This window comes from Protopterus annectens, chromosome 8.part0, assembly GCF_019279795.1.
Source record: "Protopterus annectens isolate FY-2018-M chromosome 8.part0, PAN1.0, whole genome shotgun sequence".
Classification (NCBI taxonomy): domain Eukaryota; kingdom Metazoa; phylum Chordata; order Ceratodontiformes; family Protopteridae; genus Protopterus; species Protopterus annectens.
Genome location: NC_056741.1, coordinates 388,236,595 through 388,256,327, shown reverse-complemented (window position 1 = coordinate 388,256,327; position 19,733 = coordinate 388,236,595). Strand labels below are relative to the sequence as shown.

The 19,733-nt window shown below is 46.1% G+C and overlaps 1 protein-coding gene across 4 annotated transcripts in view; it reads left to right on the top strand.

The window, feature by feature from the left end:
• The window catches only part of OTUD7B (OTU deubiquitinase 7B), a 1,511,480-nt gene that overhangs the window by 620,520 nt on the left and 871,227 nt on the right, over nucleotides 1-19,733 (top strand). The gene's annotated exons all lie outside the window — the stretch shown is intronic.

The window sequence follows — 19,733 nt, the reverse complement described above, 5'->3', positions numbered from 1 at the left end:
CTCCACTAACCCTCTATGATACCTCCCCCCTACCTTAGCTTTGGGACTCAACCCAAGTGTGATGACTGCAGCAGGGTAACACGATGAACATAGTACAGTTTTGTACCTACCATAAATGTAGATGTTCGAGTGTTCACCCTGCTGCAGTCCAGGTTACCCTCCCTCCATCCCCTCTGATCTACTGGCTAAATCTCTGCTATGCCTTACTGATGTATTTGCTTATAGCTGAAGGGATTTTGTTTGTGCAGTGTTCACACCATTTGGTACTAATTCTGATCACCCTTTTGGGGGCACCTGACATCTGGGGCAAGAAAAACTGAAGAAAATGGCGTCAGTTGCAATATATGTTCCCCTGGCGCACTGACGTCAGGGATGAGGCGACAGCAACCGACGTCGGACCAAGACTTTGGAAATCCGGCCGACTGCGGGACCGCCTGACGACAGGATAACCCAAGTGTGATGACTGCAGCAGGGTGAACACTCGAACATCTACATTTATGGTAGGTACAAAACTGTACTTTTCATGGCATCCTGCATTCTACTAATTCCATATGCCAGACTGCATATGAGGAAACTACAATGGCATCTAAAAGTGTTTGGACTCCATATTGCCACAGCCTGGAGACAGTAATTACCCTCATTCCCTGCCTACAACAGGAGTTTCGATGGTGGGCACAGGCCTGTTACCCACAGCCAGACAGACACTGACAATGGATGCATCAGATTATGCCTGGGGGCCCATATGGCAGGAAAATGTATTCAGGGCACATGGCCTGCAAGCCAGATGCATCTTCATATCAATCAAAAAGAGATGCTAGCTGTTCAGAATGCCCTGACAGCCTTCAAGGATCTACTTCATCCAGGTCAGCTACTGATAAAGACAGACAATACTACGGTCATGTGGTACATAAACAAGCAGGGAGGCACACATTCCTACCCCCTCTGCAGACAAGCAATGACCTTGTGGGAAACAGCATTGACTTATCAAGTTCACCTGCAAGCACAATTCCTGCCAGGAAAAACAAATACTCTGGCAGACGAACTAAGCAGAAACCTCATGGATCCACAAGTCTTCAGCATGATAACAAGGAAATGGGTATGCCCAGACATAGATCTATTTGCCTCCCCTCACAACTGCCAACTACAGAGATTTTGCACAAGGATTTATCACAAACAAGCATGGTAAGTGGATGCCCTATCCTTCAGCTGGAAAAACCTAACGGTATATGCCTTTCCTCCACTGCCTCTCCTTCCCAAGGTACTCCTAAAGGTCAGACAAGAGAAGCCAAAAATGATACTGATTGCACCAGACTGGCCACGCCAACGCTGGTACCCAATCCTAAAGAGCTTGTCTCAAGGTCCAGCATGGATATTGCCTCAAACTTCTCACTTGCTGACCCAACAAAACAATCAGATCCTGCACAAGTCAACTCAGGACCTTAAATCTGGCAGCATGGCGGATAATGTAGCCATTCAGAACACTCCACTTTCAAAAGCCGTTATGGATGTTATCTTGGAGGCCAGGAGGCCCAGTACCAGAAAATCTTATGCAGAAAAATGGAAGAGATTCTGTGCTTTTGGAGCCAGGAACAAGGCATTGACACGTATGTACCAAATATTCCTCAGATTTTACAATACCTAACTGAGATGCTGGACAAAGGCCGTTCCTTTTCATCAATTAAGATTTATGCCTCTGCCATTTCAGCCCATAACAATACGGAACCGCCTATCTTTTCTCATCTTTTAATAAGACAGTACCTCAGAGGGGCCAAAAACATCAGGCCTCCAAGGAACGCACCAATTCCGGCATGGGACCTCAATTATGTCTTGGAAAAACTCACACTGCCTCCTTTTGAGCCAGCCTCAACAGCTGATATAAAATTCTTATCCTGGAAAACAGCTCTGCTCCTAGCAATAACCTCTACAAGACGAGTCTCGGAGTTGCAAGCACTCATGGCTGTGGAACCTTTTATCATTTTCCACCCAGACAGGGTTTCTCTGAGGACAAACCCTACATTTATGCCTACATATGCTGCAGGATCACAAGGAAAGGCTATCTCAAAACAGACTATTTCTAAATGGATAGATCATTGCATTAATTTCTGCTTTTCACAGCATGGCAAATAAATGCCTAAGGGCATTAGGCCTTATTCTACCAGAGCAGCAGCCACTTCAGCAGCCTTCCTTAGAGGAGTACCAACCAAAGCCATCTTAGAGGCTGCAACTTGGAGTTCAGTGCACACTTTTACAAAGCACTACCACTTACCTCTTTACTCTAAATGCAGAGCAGGCTTTGCCACTGCAGTTCTACAGGGCCTTATAGCCTCTCCTAATCCTGTTTAGCTCAGCCACCCTTCCTCAGCTTTGGGATTCAACCCAAGAGTAATGACTGCAACAGTGAAACACGATGAACATAGTACAGTTGTGTACCTACCATAAATGTAGATGTTCGAGTGTATTCACTGTTTCAGTCCAGGTTACCCTCCCACCGTCCCCCTTTCTTTTGCTGGGGTTTATCTGTACTTCTCTATTCTATACAACCTATGTGGTGTAGTTGCTTGTAGATGAAGGCATAATATATTTAGCCTACCCTTTTGGGGGCACCTGACTTCTGGGGCAAGAAAAACTGAAAAAAATGGCGTCTGCTGCATCTTTTATACTCCTGGCGCACTGACGTCAGGGAAGAGGCAACAGCAACCGACGCCCGACCAGGACTTTGGAATTCAGGCCGACTGCGGGTAGCCTGCCACCAGGATAACCCAAGAGTAATGACTGCAACAGTGAATACACTCGAACATCTACATTTATGGTAGGTACACAACTGTACTTTTCTTCTGATGATCTGGACTTACCCTTATCTGCTTGTGAGGATTCTGATGCAGAGGACTCTGTTCCCTCTGCATCCCCTTCAGGGGATTTCTCTTTTGGTGAAACCTTGCATACTCTTAGGGAGCATTTCCACTGGGAAAGCCAGGATTACTCTGATTCAAAAAAGAAGCTTAGGGATTTATTACTCCTGCCTCAACACAGGCCTTTAGCTATCCCTCCTGTACTAGACATTGTTAATGATGCCTTTTCGGAATTTAGTTTGGCCCCTGATTCTTTGCCTCCTGCTCCCAGAAAACCTGATAGATATTACAGGGTTCCTGATACTCACAAGTTCCTTTTTAAAAATCTTACTGCGGATCCTGAGACTATTTCACAGGGACCCAAGAGCATTAAGGTTACTACTGCCAAAAATCCTACTCCTTCTGATAGAGACTCCAGGGTGCTGGATAGATGGAGTAAGAAGGTATACACTTCTGCAACCTTGGCCATTAGGGTCTTAGACTGTCAGTTTCATATGTTAAAGTATCAGCAACATATTATTGGATTGCTTAAACAGAAAATGATGTTGATTCCTGACTGTGCTGAAAATAAAGATTTACAGGATTTAATGCATTCTGCTGAACAAGTTAGAAAACGTACTTTGCAATGTGGGTTTGATTCATTTAAGACCTTTTACAGGGCTGCTGTCACTGGGTCTATACTTAGAAGGCATGCTTTGCTTAAGGAACAATCTTTGCCAGATCATGTTAAAGCTAAATTATTGGATGCTCCCTTAAATTAGGACCGCCTGTTTGGCAACAAAGCAGAAGAAGTTCTTAAAAAAGATGGAGGAATAAGCTAAATCTATGCAAACTGTTAAACATTTCGTACAAGTTCAGCCTCCAAGATTTAGTAGGCATTGGCCCTCTAAGAATTGGTCCTTTCCTGCCTCTTCCAGGCCTTCTCAACCCAAACCCAGAACCAGCAGAAACCCCAGGTTTCAGTCCCAGGGTACGCACAAGACTAAGGAGTGGGGGGTTTCTGCTTCCAAATCAGGGAGTAGCAAGACTCCCCACTGTGGAAAGCTGTCTCAATGACTTGACTTTAAAACTTCCAAGCACTTCTCAACTGACTGCTCCTTTAGGGGGAAAGATTGCTCTGCAGGCCAAAAACTGGAAACTCATTACCCAGGACAAATGGGTTTTAAATATAGTTTCCCAAGGATACAGATTTCACTTCCACATGTTACCAACCCCAAACGGTTGTCCAGATCTACTTCCAAATCAATAGGCAGAGGCTCAAAAGCACGTACTCTCTCTCTTAAGCATAAAGGCTATTCAGACTGTACCAGAAGAGGAAAAGGGACAATGTTTTTATTCAAGACTTTTCCTGGTACCCAGAAAAGACAATTCATGGCGTCCTATCCTGGACCTGTCTGCCTTAAACACTTTTTTGGGGCTTCCAGAATTCTAATGCTAACTCTTCACCAGCTACTTCCTATGCTAGGCAAAGATGCCTGGTTGCCAACACTGGATTTAAAGGAAGCCTACCTGCATATTCCAATCAGGGAATCTTGCAGAAGATACCTACGCTTCAGAGCAGGCTACATGCACTATCAGTTCTCTGCACTGCCCTTTGGCTTATCTACTGCGCCCAGGGTATTCACAAAGTGCCTAGCGCCTGTCATTGCATTTTGCAGGCAAAGAAAAATTCAAATATACCTATACCTGGGCGATTGTCTAATTCAGGCAGAAAGCCAGAACATACTTTTGAATCGTCTGGCATTTGTATAAAAGGTGCTAACTTGTCTGAGGTACACCATAAATGAAAAGAAGTCACATCTGGTACCGTCAACAAATTGTATTCCTGGGATCAAGCTTGAACACAACTTCCCAGATGGCTTTCCTTACGCCAGAGAAAGAAATTCATTTGACAACTTACTTCAAACTAGTGGCCACAAAGAACCTGCTATCTGCAAGGCAAATACTACAAGCCTTGGGTTCATTCTACTAATTCCATATACAAGACACTATATGAGGAAACTACAGTGGTATTTAAAAAGCCTATGGTGTCAACATTCTCAGGATCTAGAAGCAATGATTCCTATCATACCTTGCCTGCGACTAGAATTCTTTCGGTGGGCAGAGGCCTGCCACCAAAACAAAAGGCTGCCATTCACTCTACCCCTTGCCGCCCAAACCCTAACAGACGCATCAGACTATGTATGGGGGGCTCACTTGGCAGGGAAGTGCATTCAGGGCAAATGGAACCAAAGTCAAATGCACCTGCATATCAATCAAAAAGAAATGTTAGCTGTACAGAATGCTCTGACAGCTTTCAAGGACCACATTCTTCCAGGACAATTAATGGTAAAGACGGACAACACCACTGTTATGTGGTACATAACCAAGCAGGGCGGAACCCGCTCATACCCTCTCTGCAGACTAGCCATGGCTCTGTGGAACACAGCCTTGAGCTACCAAGTGCACCTACAGGCTCATTTCCTTCCCAGAAGCCTAAACACACTGGCACACACTGATGATCTAAGCAGAAATCTCATGGACGCACACAAGTGGAAACTGGAACCAAAGACATTCAACATGTTGATAAATGGGGGAGCCCACATATAGACCTGTTTGCCTGCTCCCCCCAGAACTACCAATTGTACAAATTTTGCACAAGGCTTCCCCACAAACAAGCTTGGAAAGTGGATGCCCTGTCCTTTACCTGGAAAAATCTGTCAGTCTATGCCTTTCCTCCTCTGCCTCTTCTCACCAAGGTACTACTAAAGTTCAAACAGGACAAACCAAGGATGATACTGATTGCACCAGACTGACCACACCAACACTGGTACCCCCTCTTGCGCAGTGTGTCACTGCTGGATCCATGGCACCTGCCTCGGATCCCTACCCTGCTGTCCCAGCAGGAGTGCCAGATTCTGCATCATCATCTTCAAACCCTCACCCTGGCAGCCTGACTAATTACCTGAGCTCTCCGTTACCAGCCCTAGGTAAACATGTGTTGGATGTCATTCTAGAGGCAAGGAGGCCTAGTACTAGAAAATCTTATGCTGAAGAATGAAAAATATTCTGTTCCTGGAACCAAGCTCAGGGAATGGGCCCAGCAGCACCCAATTTACCTCAGATTCTTCAATACTTAACTGAGATGCTTCACAAGGGTCTTTCCTTTTCCTCCATCAAAATTCATGCCTCAGCCATTTCTGCTCTTTTCTCATCCCTTACTAAAACAGTACCTCAGAGGAGCCAAAAATTTAAGACCTCCACGGAGATCACCAATGCCTGCATGGGGACCTCAACTATGTCTTGGAAAAACTCACCCTGCCTCCTTTTGAGATAGCTGCTACTGCTGATATAAAGTTTTTATCTTGGAAAACAGCTCTGCTCCTAGCAATAACTTCTGCAAGACGAGTTTCAGAGCTTCAGGCACTCATGGCTGTGGAACCTTTTTCATTTTTTATCCAGACAGGGTCTCTTTGAGGTCAAACCCAACATTTATGCCTAAGGTGGTGTCCAGTGTGGCTCTTAACCAAACTATTCATCTGCCAACTTTTTATCCAAATCCACAGAACAAGGGGGAGAGAATTCTGCATTCTTTGGATGTACACAGACAGCTTAGATTCTACTTGGACAGAACGAAAGTTTTCAGAAAGACAGAACAATTACTAGTGGCATATGCTGCAGGATCACAAGGAAAGGCTATCTCAAAGCAGACTATTTCAAAGTGGATAGCCCACTGCATTCTTTTCTGCTACTTGCACCATGGCAAGCCAGTGCCTTAGAGCATTAGGCCACATTCAATCAGAGCTGCAGCCACTTCAGCAGCCTTTCTCAGAGGAGTACCAACCAAGGACATTTTAGAGGCTGCTACTTGAGTTCAGTGCACACCTTCACAAAGCACTATCATCTGCCACTCTACTCTAAATCCAGGGCAGGCTTTGCCACTGCAGTTCTGCAGGGCCTCATAGCCGCTCCTAATGCTGTTTTGCTCCAGCCTCCCATCCATAGCTTTGGGACTCTACCCAAATGTAATGACTGCAACAGTGAAACACGAAGAACATAGTACAGTTGTGTACCTACCATAAATGTAGATGTTCAAGTGTATTCAGTGTTGCAGTCCAGGTTACCCACCCACCATCCCCCTTTCTTCTGATGGAACCTATCTTTCCTTCTCCGATTTATACAACCTATGTGGTGTATTTGCTTGTAGATGAAGGTAAAGTTTATATTGATGCATGTGTTTATATGTATATAAATTTTTGCTACCCTTTTAGGGGGCACCTGACATCTGGGGCAAGAAAAACTAAAGAAAATGGCGTCGGCCCCATCTTTTATACCCCTGACGACCTGACGTCAGGGAAGAGGCGACAGCAGCCGACGCAGGACACAGGACTTTGGAATTCAGGCCGACTGAGGGCAACCTGCCAGCAGGATTACCCAAATGTGATGACTGCAACAGTAAATACACACTAACATCTACATTTATGGTAAGTGTACACAACTGTACTTTGTGTACACTTACAGTAATTGTAGATGTTCGAGTGTATTCACTGTTGCAGTCCTGGTTTCCCTCCCTCCAGCCCCCTGGCTTTCTGTCTGTGTGTGTTTCTCTCTCTCTCTCTCTCTGCCTATTACTCACCCCTTCTGTGGTTTTGGTATTGGTATTTACTTTTTATTGGTGGTGTGTTCCCCCAGCATAATTTTGCTCCCTCTTTGGGGGGCTCCTGCATTTGGGGCAAGAAAAACTGATGTAATGGAATCTGCTATCTGTTTTTATAACCCTGACGACCTAAAGTCAGTCCTGGAGCGACAGCACCTGACGCAGAAATATTAAGATGTTATGTGATCCTATCTCGCGTACATTCTGACTGATGGGTTCGGAGCCGATCCCCGACTCCGACTCAGCACGCTTATGCCAAAGAGCGAAGTCTCTTATTGGCTGAGCTTACTATATCCCAGGATGCACCACTACCAGTCCCCCAGATCTCGTTTGCCGCTAACAAGCAAAGACGTGGTCTCGAGCTTGGCTGAGCTAAGTAGTGTTTATTCACTTACTTTCCTGTCAGGGATTTCCTAAAATTCAACAAAAAGCTGTTTTAACAGCTATCTCGTGTTTTTTTGTGTATGACTGAATATTTTTTTGTGGTAATATATTTGTGTGGTGATTGTGTATTGTCTGACTAGAGGTCCCATTTGAGTTGAAGGGCCTTCCCCTGTCAGTCCGTTGTCATTCAACTTCAGTTTTATTTTAAGGTTCTCGGATACCTTTAGTTGTTCTTTTTATTGTGTCAAGTCTTGTTTAAAGAAAAAGTAAAAGAAAAAGAAAAATTTTTTCTGTGATAGTTAGTGTGTTTGCTGTTGACCAGTTTGGTTGCCATAATGTCACAGGCTCCTAGGCCTTCAGGGTTTAAGAAGTGCACTAAGTGTAGTTTCAAGATGTCAATTACAGATGACCATTCTCTCTGTGTGTACTGTTTGGGCACCAAACATTTGCAGGAGTCCTGTAGCGTGTGCCACGCGTTTTCCTCGAGGGTCCTCCAAGAGAGGAAAAATAAACTTATTTTAAAAGGCCTTATTAAACCCTCATTTGAAGAGGCATTAGCTTCCTCTCCTTCTCCTGTAAAGAAGAAAAGGGCGTCGGCTCCGACCAGCCCGTCGGATCCGACCGCCAAAAGACATAGGCAGGCTTCTCCTTCGGCTCCACGGACTTCGGAGCCAAGGGCGGAACGGTCTGCCTCGATGCCTCCAGCCTCAACTCCTCTGGGTTCGGAGCCGACGGCTGGGGCATCGAGAGGCAGGTCATCTTCATCGGCTCCACTGATCTTGGAGCCGATGAAGGTTGTCCGCTCAGACACTTCCTCCTCGGCGCCGAAGCCCTCTTCGGCACCGATGGAAATTGGTTTGGACACTCCTTCGGCGCCGATAATTATCGAGTAGATTCGGAGCCGGTCCCCTAGTCCCTTGGAGCCATTGGAGAGGCCTACTCGGACCCGTTCGGTCTCTTCCAGGTCATCAAGGATGTCAGATTCGGACATAGACAGGGTACTCCAAAGACTTTTCCAGTCCCCAGTCTTTCAGAAATTTGTTTCGGCTCCGACCCAATTGGCTTCGGAGCCGATAGCCCATTCCATTGCCATTCCTCCTCCGACCGCTTCGGCTCCGTCGGAGCAAGTGCTGATGGAGCCAGTGGAGATCTTAGGGTCGGCTCCGACCCTTACTCCAACCCCGGCCTTCGGGTCCGAGTTTAGCACACGGACTTCTTCGGCCGGGCCCGGGGGTGATGTTTCGGGACCAATGCTGTTGGTTCCAAGCCTCCCTCTCGGTGCTTCGGCCGCGGGACTTCCGTCTGCTATCATGGCTCCGGAGACTGGACCCTCCCAGGATTCTGGGGGTCCGGCCTTCAGAGCTATGAGGAGTGCCTTGGCCAAATCTTCTTCGGCCATCTCTACGGCTTTACCGGCACCTTCCCTGGGCATGGAGACTGGGTCTTTGGCAGTTCCCCTGTCTCTAGGCAGCGGAGCCCGGGCCTGAGGTTACCCCACTGGGGTTCCCTCCTCCTGAGGGTCTTCGGAGTTGGCTACGGAGGAGCCTCCAAGGAAGAGATCGTGCAAGAGGAAGCACGTGGACTCCCCCGATGAGTCTCTTACATCGGACACTGATCTTGATGATGCGGAGGGGTCCCCAAAGTCGCCTCGGATGATGTCTCATTTGCAGACATTCTAGAGATCCTCAAGCAACGAGGCGGCTGGAATTCCAAACCCCTCCGCTGATGAGTCGGTGTTCCTCAAGGCCTTGGGGCTCAGCCCTCCGCCTCCTGGGTGTCTCCGCCCTTGACGAGCTCCTGGATTTGGTTTGTCGAGGGCGTGGGAACATCCAGATACTGTGGAACCAGTGCCTTCTCGCCTAACAAATTTTTGTCTGCCCCACCCGAGAAGGAGTTCTTAACGAAAGGCGTGGCTGTAGATGCCATGGTGGTGGCATCTGCTACCCAGCAGGACGTGGCAGAGGCTTCAACGTCCGTCCATCCTCCTAATAAGGAGTCTAGGAGCATGGACTGCACGGGAAGCGCACCCTTACTTCAGCGGCCTTTACTCTGAGGTCCCTGAATTATTTGGCACATTTCACCAGACTACAGAGGGATCTGGTCAAGGAGCTCTCAGACTCCCTCTCAGGTAACCTACCTGAGCAGCTAGCCCAGTCGGTTAGCTCTCAGTTGGCTATCCTTACCTCGATTTCTAACTCGTCCATGAGGCTCATTTCATATGCGGCGAAGGCGGGCAGAGCGCAGGCACAGGCGTGGCTCTACGAAGACAAGCCTGGCTCCGCTTGTGTCATTTCATGGAGGCCTTCAAGTCTTCCTTTGCCGACGCTCCCTTTGATGGGTCCTCCTTGTTTGGCCCCAAGGTAAAGACACTCTTACCCGCTGTGAGCAGGAGGGAAAGACTTTATCTGCCGAGCACGATTTTCCACTCCCTTCGGCCTTATCCCAAGGCTAAAGAGGAGGGAAGATGTGGTTCCAAATCACAGAAATTCTTTCCCCAACAGCAGGAAGATTCCCTTCCAGAGGCAGAGGACGGGAAATTTTTCTGGGAGACGCCGTCCCAGAGGCGGCAGAGGCCCCGCAACACTGGAGACCATGAGTCCTTTCGTGGCTCTTCAGCCTCCCACACTCCATGAGGGATTGCCCAGCTGTGCTGCTCGAGCCAGTCGGGTGCCATTTTGCCAAGCACCTAAAAGCCTGGGAGTCTATTACTCAGGACAGATGGGTGCCGGATTATTGCCGGAGGTTACACCATTCCCTTCACACGCTCACCCCACCGTCCAAAAATCCCGGACCCACCACCCAGTCAAAGGGAAATTGCAGCCGAGAAGCTTCAAAGCTGCTAGAAAAGGAGTCATCCAACCGGTCCCCACAGACCAGATCGGATCCGAAATTACTCAAGGTTCTTTTTAGTGCCAAAAAAGACAGGGGACCTGAGACCCATTTTGGATCTCAGCAAACTAAACCAGTCCGTCATGAAGTCCAAATTCCGAATGGTCACTTTACAATCCATTCTCCCATTGTTGGAGAAAGATGTTTGGATGTGCTCCATAGATCTCAAGGACGCCTATTATCACATACCGATACATCAGGCGTCCAGGAGGTATCTGCGCTTCAGCCTGGGAGACAGTCATTTCCAATTTTGTGCACTGCCCTTTGGTCTCACCACAGCCCCCAGGGTGTTCACCAAGTGTTTGGCAGTAGTGACTGCTCACCTGAGGAGTCTCGGATTCCAAGTGTTTCCCTATCTGGACGACTGGCTCCTGACTGCCACCACCAGGCATCTACTACTAGAGAACCTACAAGCCACCATCTCCCTGGGTGCTTCCCTGGGAATTACATTCAACTGGTCAAAGTCTGTCTTGCTGCCTTCTCAGCGCATAAGATTCATAGGAGCAGAGATAGACTCAAAATTAATGCGAATCTTCCTTCCTACCGAAAGGATACAAACATTACAAGATCAAGTCCGAGCCCTGCTTCTAAGATCCAAAGCCCCAGCCAGGATGGTCCTGCAACTTTTAGGTTCAATGTCTGCCACGGTTCTCCTAGTTCCTCTGGCAAGGTTGCACATGAGGATTCTCCAGTGGCTATTATCGACACAATGGTCCTTTCAGGATCTCCCCCTCAATCATCACATACTGATTACAGAAACGTGCAAACGGGACCTCTGCTGGTGGCTTCTGCCATCCAATCTGAATCAGGGAAGGCCCTTTGTTATACCCCCTCCGGTGGCCACCTTGACAACGGATGCCTCCCAGACGGGGTGGGGGGGGCATTGTCTGGGCAGGTCAGTTCAAGGTTCTTGGCTTCCAATCGAAACATTTCTCCATATCAATGTGTTGGAAATGAGGGCTGTACTTCTGTCCCTACAAGCCCTCCACAAGTTTCTCCCTCAAGGCATTATCGCCATCCACACAGACAACATGTCGGTGGTCTGGTATCTAAACAAACAAGGAGGGACCAGATCTTACCCCCTTTGCAGAGAGGCCATGAGGGTGTGGAAATGGGCAGTGGCTACCAAGTGCTTCCTGGTAGCGACCCACATTCCAGGCAAATCCAATGTATTGGCAGACAGACTGAGCAGGACTATTCTCTCTCCTCATGAGTGGTCTCTGAACGAGACAGTAGCAGCTCAGATTTTCAAAAGATGGGGGATTCCGTGCTGCGACCTGTTTGCAACACCACGAAACACGAAGTGCAAAAGGTTCTTTTCCTTGACCCCGCGTCAAGGGGAGGCAGCTACGGATGCTCTAGTCCAACCTTAGCCAAAAGGACTGCTTTATGCTTTCCCTCCGATTCCACTCCTTCCCAAAGTCATCCAGAAAGCTTCCCAATTGGGGTCCACAATGATTCTAATTGCTCCGTACTGGCCTCGTCAGGTATGGTTCCCCTACCTACAGAAATATGCTCTGGACGGTCCTTGGTTCTTGGATCTAATTCCGGACCTTCTGGTTCATCAGTCGGGACAACAGTACCAGTCCCTTCACACTTTGAAATTAACAGCTTGGCTCCTCCACTTCCGACTTTAGTCAGAAATCACACCTTGGACCCGGAAGTTATTCATATTTTATCTTCAGCCCACAAACCCACCACTAAGAAATTGTATCACAGTAAGTGGAAGAGGTTTGCTATCTGGGCTCAACTCAGAGGCTTAGACCCTATTACTGCCCCGATACCAGAGGTCTTGAAATTTTTAACATCCTTGTTTAATCAAGGATCTTCAGTCTCTACTATTCAAGTCCAACTAGCAGCTATCTCCAAATTTCACGATTCCATAGATCCACCGTTGATGAGCAGCAGATTATGTAAAACTTTCATGAAAGGTGCTGTGCTTTTAAGACCCCCAGTTTTTCATCCTGCGCCTCCGTGGGATCTTGATTTGGTACTTCGTGCCTTAACATCTTCGCCCTTTGAACTGGCTGCTACATGTGAGTTGAAATATCTGTCTTGGAAAACTGCCTTCTTTATTGCAATTACCTCTGCAAGAAGAGTTTCAGAACTTCAAGCCCTATCTATCAAACCACCGTACTTGATTTTTCACAAGGATAGAGTATCACTTAGACCTAATCCATCTTTTGTCCCAAAAGTTTGCTCTAATCTCTGTCTCCAACAATCTTTAGAGCTACCAGTTTTCTTTCCAAAATTTTCAAACAAAGCAGAATACACATTCCATACATTGGATGTTCACAGGCAATTGCGCTTCTATCTAGATAGGACTCAACAAATTCGGAAAACAGATCAATTGTTTGTGTCCTTTTCAGATAATAAATTGGGTGAAACCATCACTAAAGCTACTATTGCCAAATGGATCAGAGATTGCATAACTCAAGCTTATTCCTCTTCAAATAAACAGCTTACAACTTCTGTCAAAGCTCACTCTACTAGAGCTATGGCTACCTCTATTGCATTCCATTCCAAGTTCGCTATTTCTGAGATTTGTGCTGCGGCTACTTGGTCCAACCCGCACACTTTCATTTCCCACTATAAATTGGATGTGGCATCTAAAGGGCGAGCATCATTTGGTTCCACGGTACTCAGGAGTGTTTTCCAGTGAGCCACCCAGGATTTAGGTGCTAGGGACGCTGTCCCATCAGTCAGAATGTAGGCGAGATAGGATCACATAACATCTTTTAGTTATGTACTCACCATAACTTCAGATGTTTGGGATCCATCTCGCCACATTCCTAATACCCACCCTCCTTCCCCCTGCCTTGGAGATCAGAAGAGATTGAACGGTTTGAGTTCTACTGTTTTTATCTTGTATCATCTGTCAATGTTATATAAGCAGTGCATGCGTGTGTGCATGTATGCGGACAAACTAGATCTGGGGGACTGGTAGTGGTGCATCCTGGGATATAGTAAGCTCAGCCAATAAGAGACTTCGCTCTTTGGCATAAGCGTGCCGAGTTGGAGCCGAGGATCGGCTCCGAACCCATCAGTCAGAATGTAGGCGAGATGGATCCCAAACATCTGAAGTTATGGTGAGTACATAACTAAAAGTTTCTGGTATTCGGGTCGACTGAGGGCTACCTGCAGGTAGATAACCCAAGTGTGATGACTGCAACAGTGAATACACTCGAACATCTACATTTATAGTAAGTGTACACAACTCTCCCCTTCCTGAGGGATGATGAATAGGGTGTTGTTGGGGGGGTGGGGGGTGGCAGGGTTTAGTGGAATGAATGCCAGGCTGTGCAGAATCGCAGTCTAGCTCTCTCTGTCTGTCTCTCTCTCTCTCTCTCTGCCCCCTTTATTCCCTTCCTCCTCCTTTCCCTCTGATAAATGGTTCAGCATTGGTGCATATCATCAGACTTGTGCTATTGGAAGTCTTTTTTTGTGTATATAGGTGTAGTAAGGGGCTTATGTACAAGTTTTGTGTTTGGTTGTTGGGAGCGGAGTGGTTTTAATCTGGTTTGTATGTTCTAGAACCCTTGAAATGGTAGTGGGGGGATGATGGGCAGATTTCCTTCAGAAGAAGAGACTCATTTTAGGACTGGTCCTTGTTAATATGATCTGTGAATGTACTATCTCAAAGCATTAATGGCAGATGTTCATCGTGTTACCCTGCTGCAGTCATCACACTTGGGTTATCCTGCCATCAGGTGGTCCCGCAGTCGGCCTGAATTCCAAAGTCTTGGTCCGGCGTCGGTTGCTGTCACTTCTTCCCTGATGTCAGTGCGCCAGGGGTATATATGATGCATCCAACGCCATTTTCTCCAGTCTTTCTTGCCGCACGGTGCCCGAAGCAGAAGCAATTCGCAAGTGCCGGTCGGCCGACTCCTGAGATTTTTGAAGTCGAATTTCAGATCCGAAGTCTTCAATAAAGCTAAGTACCCCGTTGGGGAAACTTTTCTTGCCTCAGACCGATGTCAGAAAAAGATAACAATTTTATTTCTTGTGGGAAGCAAATACCTCATAAGGATTTTCATTCTTATTGTATACCTTGCCTAGGCCCAGACCACGACGTCACTGGTTGTCGCTTTTGTGCTAGGTTCAATAAGTGTACTATAAAACGACGCTTTGATTTTGCACGACACTACTTCGGTAGAAAATTTAACTACACAATGCCGTCGGAGCAACCGACTACCGGCGTGCACAAAAAACGCAAGGATAAGGACAGGCAGCCTAGACCCAAGCCAGACTCCGAGGCCTCGGCTGGGCCGGTCTCCGGTTCACCGGTTTTCAGTGAGGCTCCTAACAAATCCTTCATTCTTGCCCAAAGTTTGTACTGAAGTTAATCTGAACCAGATTATGGATTTGCCAGTTTTCTTCCCCAAACACAACAACAACTTAGAATATGTGCTGCACAAGCTTGATGTTCATAGACAACTCAGATTTTACTTGGATAGAACAAAAGAGTTCAGAAAATCAGAACAGCTTTTCGGTTCCTTTTCAGATTCCAGAAAAGATATGCCAGTGGCAAAAACAACACTGTCTAAATGGTTACCTGATTGAATCACATTGGTTTATTCAGCTGCTAATATGCCCTTACAACACAAAATTAAGGCTCATTCTACCAGAGCAGTGTCCACATCTTCTGCCTTTTCTGCTAGGCTTCTTATAGACAACATTTGTGCAACAGCCACTTGGTCAAGACCTCATACCTTTATCACTCATTACAAAGTTGACAAGGCCTCCAGAGACAGGGCCTCCTTTGTGTCTACTGTCCTGAAAAACATACTCGTATAAGCCACCCGGGAAAGATGGTACTTAGGATGCTACCCATCTGTAAGAATGAACAGTGAGATAGAACAACTTCAGATAAAGAAGTTATGTACTCACCATAATGTTCCATGTGAATTGTTCATCTCGCCTTCATTCTTACTTCCCACCTTCCTACCCCGTCCATGGTTTTTCGATGACCAAGATACTAGATTCTTCCTTGTTGCTCAATCCTTCTATAGCTTTCTCCTAAAGAGTGATAGAATGACACATGGTATTATACACAGCGAACAAGATTTGAGGTAACTCCAGGTGCATCACGGAATGGGTACTTGGCCTTGAGCTGTCTGAAGACCTGTAGCTTTGTAGTAGGCCGACTACGGCTCCGAATCCATCTGTAAGAATGAAGGTGAGATGAACAACTCACAGGGGACGTTATAGTGAGTACATAACTTCTTTTTTAGTAGGCCTGGCCCAATGGAGTAGAGGGATAAAACACAGACTGCAACCCAAATGACCAGGGACCATGATTTTCCTTTTTACCAGGAAAAATACATAGTACTGCAAAAACAGGTAATTCTTGCAGAATGTGACATTTTAGACCAGAACACTAATTCACCACAACATGTACTACTTTTCATATTTAGTAGTTATAATACTGTCAGCTTACTTTAGTGCTCTATGTAAAGAATCCACTTTAGTTTTGCATGTTGTACACACACTAGAAAGTTGCAATTAAATCACAGTAAAGATTGGAAATTACTTTTAAAAGTAGCAAGTGACTGTTCAGTTACTTTTTGGACACTGTATTGATGAAATAACACACCCGTCACATTTAAGTGGGCTGCTTTTAATTGTTGCATTAACATTCATCTGTGGACTTAGTTCCAAGATGTTAAGAAATGGAATTTTGAGTATAATAAAGTTGAGAAGCTGAAAGAGAAGACTTGAGAGGCTTTAAAAGTTGGTGCCACATGGCTAGTGGAGTTGCAAAACAGGAACTACGAGTTATGGAATTATATGGCAGGTTAGGTGCAGAACAGGTACAGCAAGTTCCCAATCCTTATGTTAAACATTGCTGATGAGGTGGGTGAAGCTTGGCATCCCCACATTGTATGATTTTTGGTAGATGCAGTGTCAGGCAAACTTAACTGTTCTTCTGCTGGCTGTCCCTTGTTATTTTGGATGCATCTGATGTTGGCTGGGAAAAAGGGGTGTGGTGATTGGGGAGTGGAGAGTCCTAGAGTCCTTGTATCAGGCTGATGTAAAGCAGCTTTTCTCAGAGTTAACTGAATTTTTAAAAATCCAGCAAAGCATCTCCAGTGATGCCTTCTTTGATTAAGACAGACCAATCAGGTTTTGTAATGTAACATGAGCCCTGAAACTATTTGCTGTATAATCTGGATCTTGAAGCCTTGGCCAGGCTTTCAAAAATTCCTTTGTTGGAATTAGGCTTTGATGCTGAGGAAGTTGTGGCAGATTAATTTACCTGTTTCAGCTTTGGTGGGGATTGGATTCCCTTTAAGAGGTTTTGTGTCAAGGGTGGGTGGGCCCTGTTGTTTTGTGAGGTGAAGTAGGTGTCTAACGTCATTCTTTTGGAAGGGTGGACATGTCAGGAGTGCAGCTTCTGTTCTTCGATTTACCTCAACTAATATGGCTAGCATGTTGACAAAACTTCTGTAGGAAAAGAGGTGAGTTAGCTAGTAGGCATCTTATGCAGTTGAAACCATAGTCTTTCTCACACGCTCATCCAAGTTTATATCTCAGATTTGGGGGTTGATGTATGCTTTTCTGTTGCTTTCTTTTTCTTTATGTTGATATTTGTGTATAAGTTGCTGCATGGTTTGTTTTTGATACCATGTGTAATAGCATTGGTTTAACCTGTCAGGATTGACCATAATTGGATGTCGGTCAAAAGTTGCAGGTAGATGTTCTTTGTGTTTCACTGTTGCAGTCTTCACATTTAGGTTATCTGCCTGCAGGTAGCCCTCAGTCAGTCTAAGTACCAGAGTCTTGGGATTTCTGCATCGGATGCTGTCGCTTCTTCCATGACGTCAGGTCGTCAGGGGTGGAAAACATGCAGCTGACGCCATTACATCAGTCTTTCTTGCCGTGCGGTGCCCGAAGCAGAAGCAGTTCGCAAGAGCCAGTCGACCGTCTCCTGAAATTTTCGTTTTCTGAGTTTCAGACTTGAAGTCTTCTAAAAGATAAGTACCCCGTTGGGAATCCTTTTTTCTTGCACAAACTGATTTCAGAAAAAAAATAATAATTGTCTTGCCTATGGAAAGCAAATACCTCCGATTTTCATTCTTACTGCATCACCTGTTTAGTCCCAGACCACGACGTCCCTCGCTGTCGGTTTTGTGCTTTGCTCACCACCCGAGCTATTCATTGTCATGCTATTTTTGTCGCTAAATTATTTCGCTGTCAATCTCTGTATTCCAAAATGGCTTCGATAAGCCATCCGACTACTGATCTTCTGAAAAAAACTTAAGGATAAAGACAGAGGCTGCATAGGTCCAAAACTGCCGACGAAGCTACAGTCAAGCGAGTCGCCAGTGTGCCGGTACTCAGTGAGGTGCTTTTGCAGCCCTTGATACCCGCTTCTACAGATTCGCAGGCTGCTACTGAGACCCATTCGGAGTCCGGTATGCTGCGAGATGCTTCTTCGACCATGGACCCTGCGGATGTCTCTACCCTGGATGGGTCCGGAGCCGCTGTGCAGGCACTGGCTTCTGAGGGTATATTCAGGCCTTCCAATTTTCATATTAAACCAACGACTTCATTTCGAATAAATAATACTGGATTTCTCAGGCCTCGATTTCGCACTACGCCTAGGAAACAGACTACCAAACTGCATTCTCAGGCCCACATGCCACAAAAACAAATGCTTAGAATGGCAGAAGACCTTCTTACTTTAATTAGGGGAAGTCAGCCTTCTCTCTCTAAAAGACCAACAACGGAATTCCCTTCTGATTCTTCAGATCAGGAGTCTGATTACTCTGAACTTTTTGATTCCCAGGACATACCCTTATCTACCCATGAGGATTCTGATACAGATGATTCCATTCCCTCTGCTCCCCACCAGAAGATTTTTCTTTTTGTGAAACCCTGCATATCCTTAGGGAGCATTTCCACTGGGAGAACCAGGACTACTCTCAGTCCAAAAAGAGACTCAGGGAATTTTTACACTTGCCTCAGCACAGGCTCCTAGCTATCCCTCCTGTTCTGGAAATTGTGAATAATGGCTTCTTGGAATCCAGCCTTACCCCTGATACTTTGCCTCCAGCTCCCAGGAAACCTGAAAGGTACTATAGAGTACCTGACTCCCACAAATTCCTCTTCAGGAGTCCTACTGCAGATCCAGAGACCATCTCCCAAGGACCTAAAGGCATTAAGGCTACAACAGCCAAAAACCCTACCCCTTCAGACAGGGACTCCAGGGCTTTAGACAGATGGGGTAAGAAGGTATACACCTCTGCTACTCTTGCCATCAGGACTTTAAATTGCCAGTTTCATGTATTAAAGTATCAGCAACATGTTATGGAACTAATTAAACAGAAAATTATGTTGATTCCTGATTGTGCAGAACAAAAAATTACAAGAGTTAATGCATTCTGCAAACCAAGTTTGTAAACATACTTTGCAATGTGGTTTTGATGCCTTAGAAGCATCTTGCAGGGATGCTGTCACTGGGTCTATTCTCAGAAGGCATGCTTGGCTTAAGGAACAAACCTTGCCAGATCATGTCAAAGCAAAATTACTGGGTGCACCATTAAACCAAGAGCATATGTTTGGCAATAAAGCAGAAGTCCTCAAAAGGATGGAGGAAAAAGCTAAATCTATGCAAACTGTTAAAGATTTCTTACAAGTACAGTCACCAAGATTCAGTAGGCACTGGCCTTCAAAAAACTGGTCTTTTCCAGCCCCTCCCAGACCTTCTCAGTCCAAGCCCAGGGGCAGCAGACCACCAAGACTATAGTCTCAGGGTGTGCTCAGATCTAAACAATGGAGTGCTCCCACCTCAAAAACGGAGAGTAGTAAGCCACCTTCCTATGGTAATATCTCACAATGACTTATCCTTAACTCTTCCAAGCCTTGCCCAAGTACTTGCACCTGTAGCAGGGAAACTTGCCCTGCATGCCAAAAACTGGGAGTACATTACCCAGGACAGATGGGTCTTAAACATTGTAAAAAACTGAACA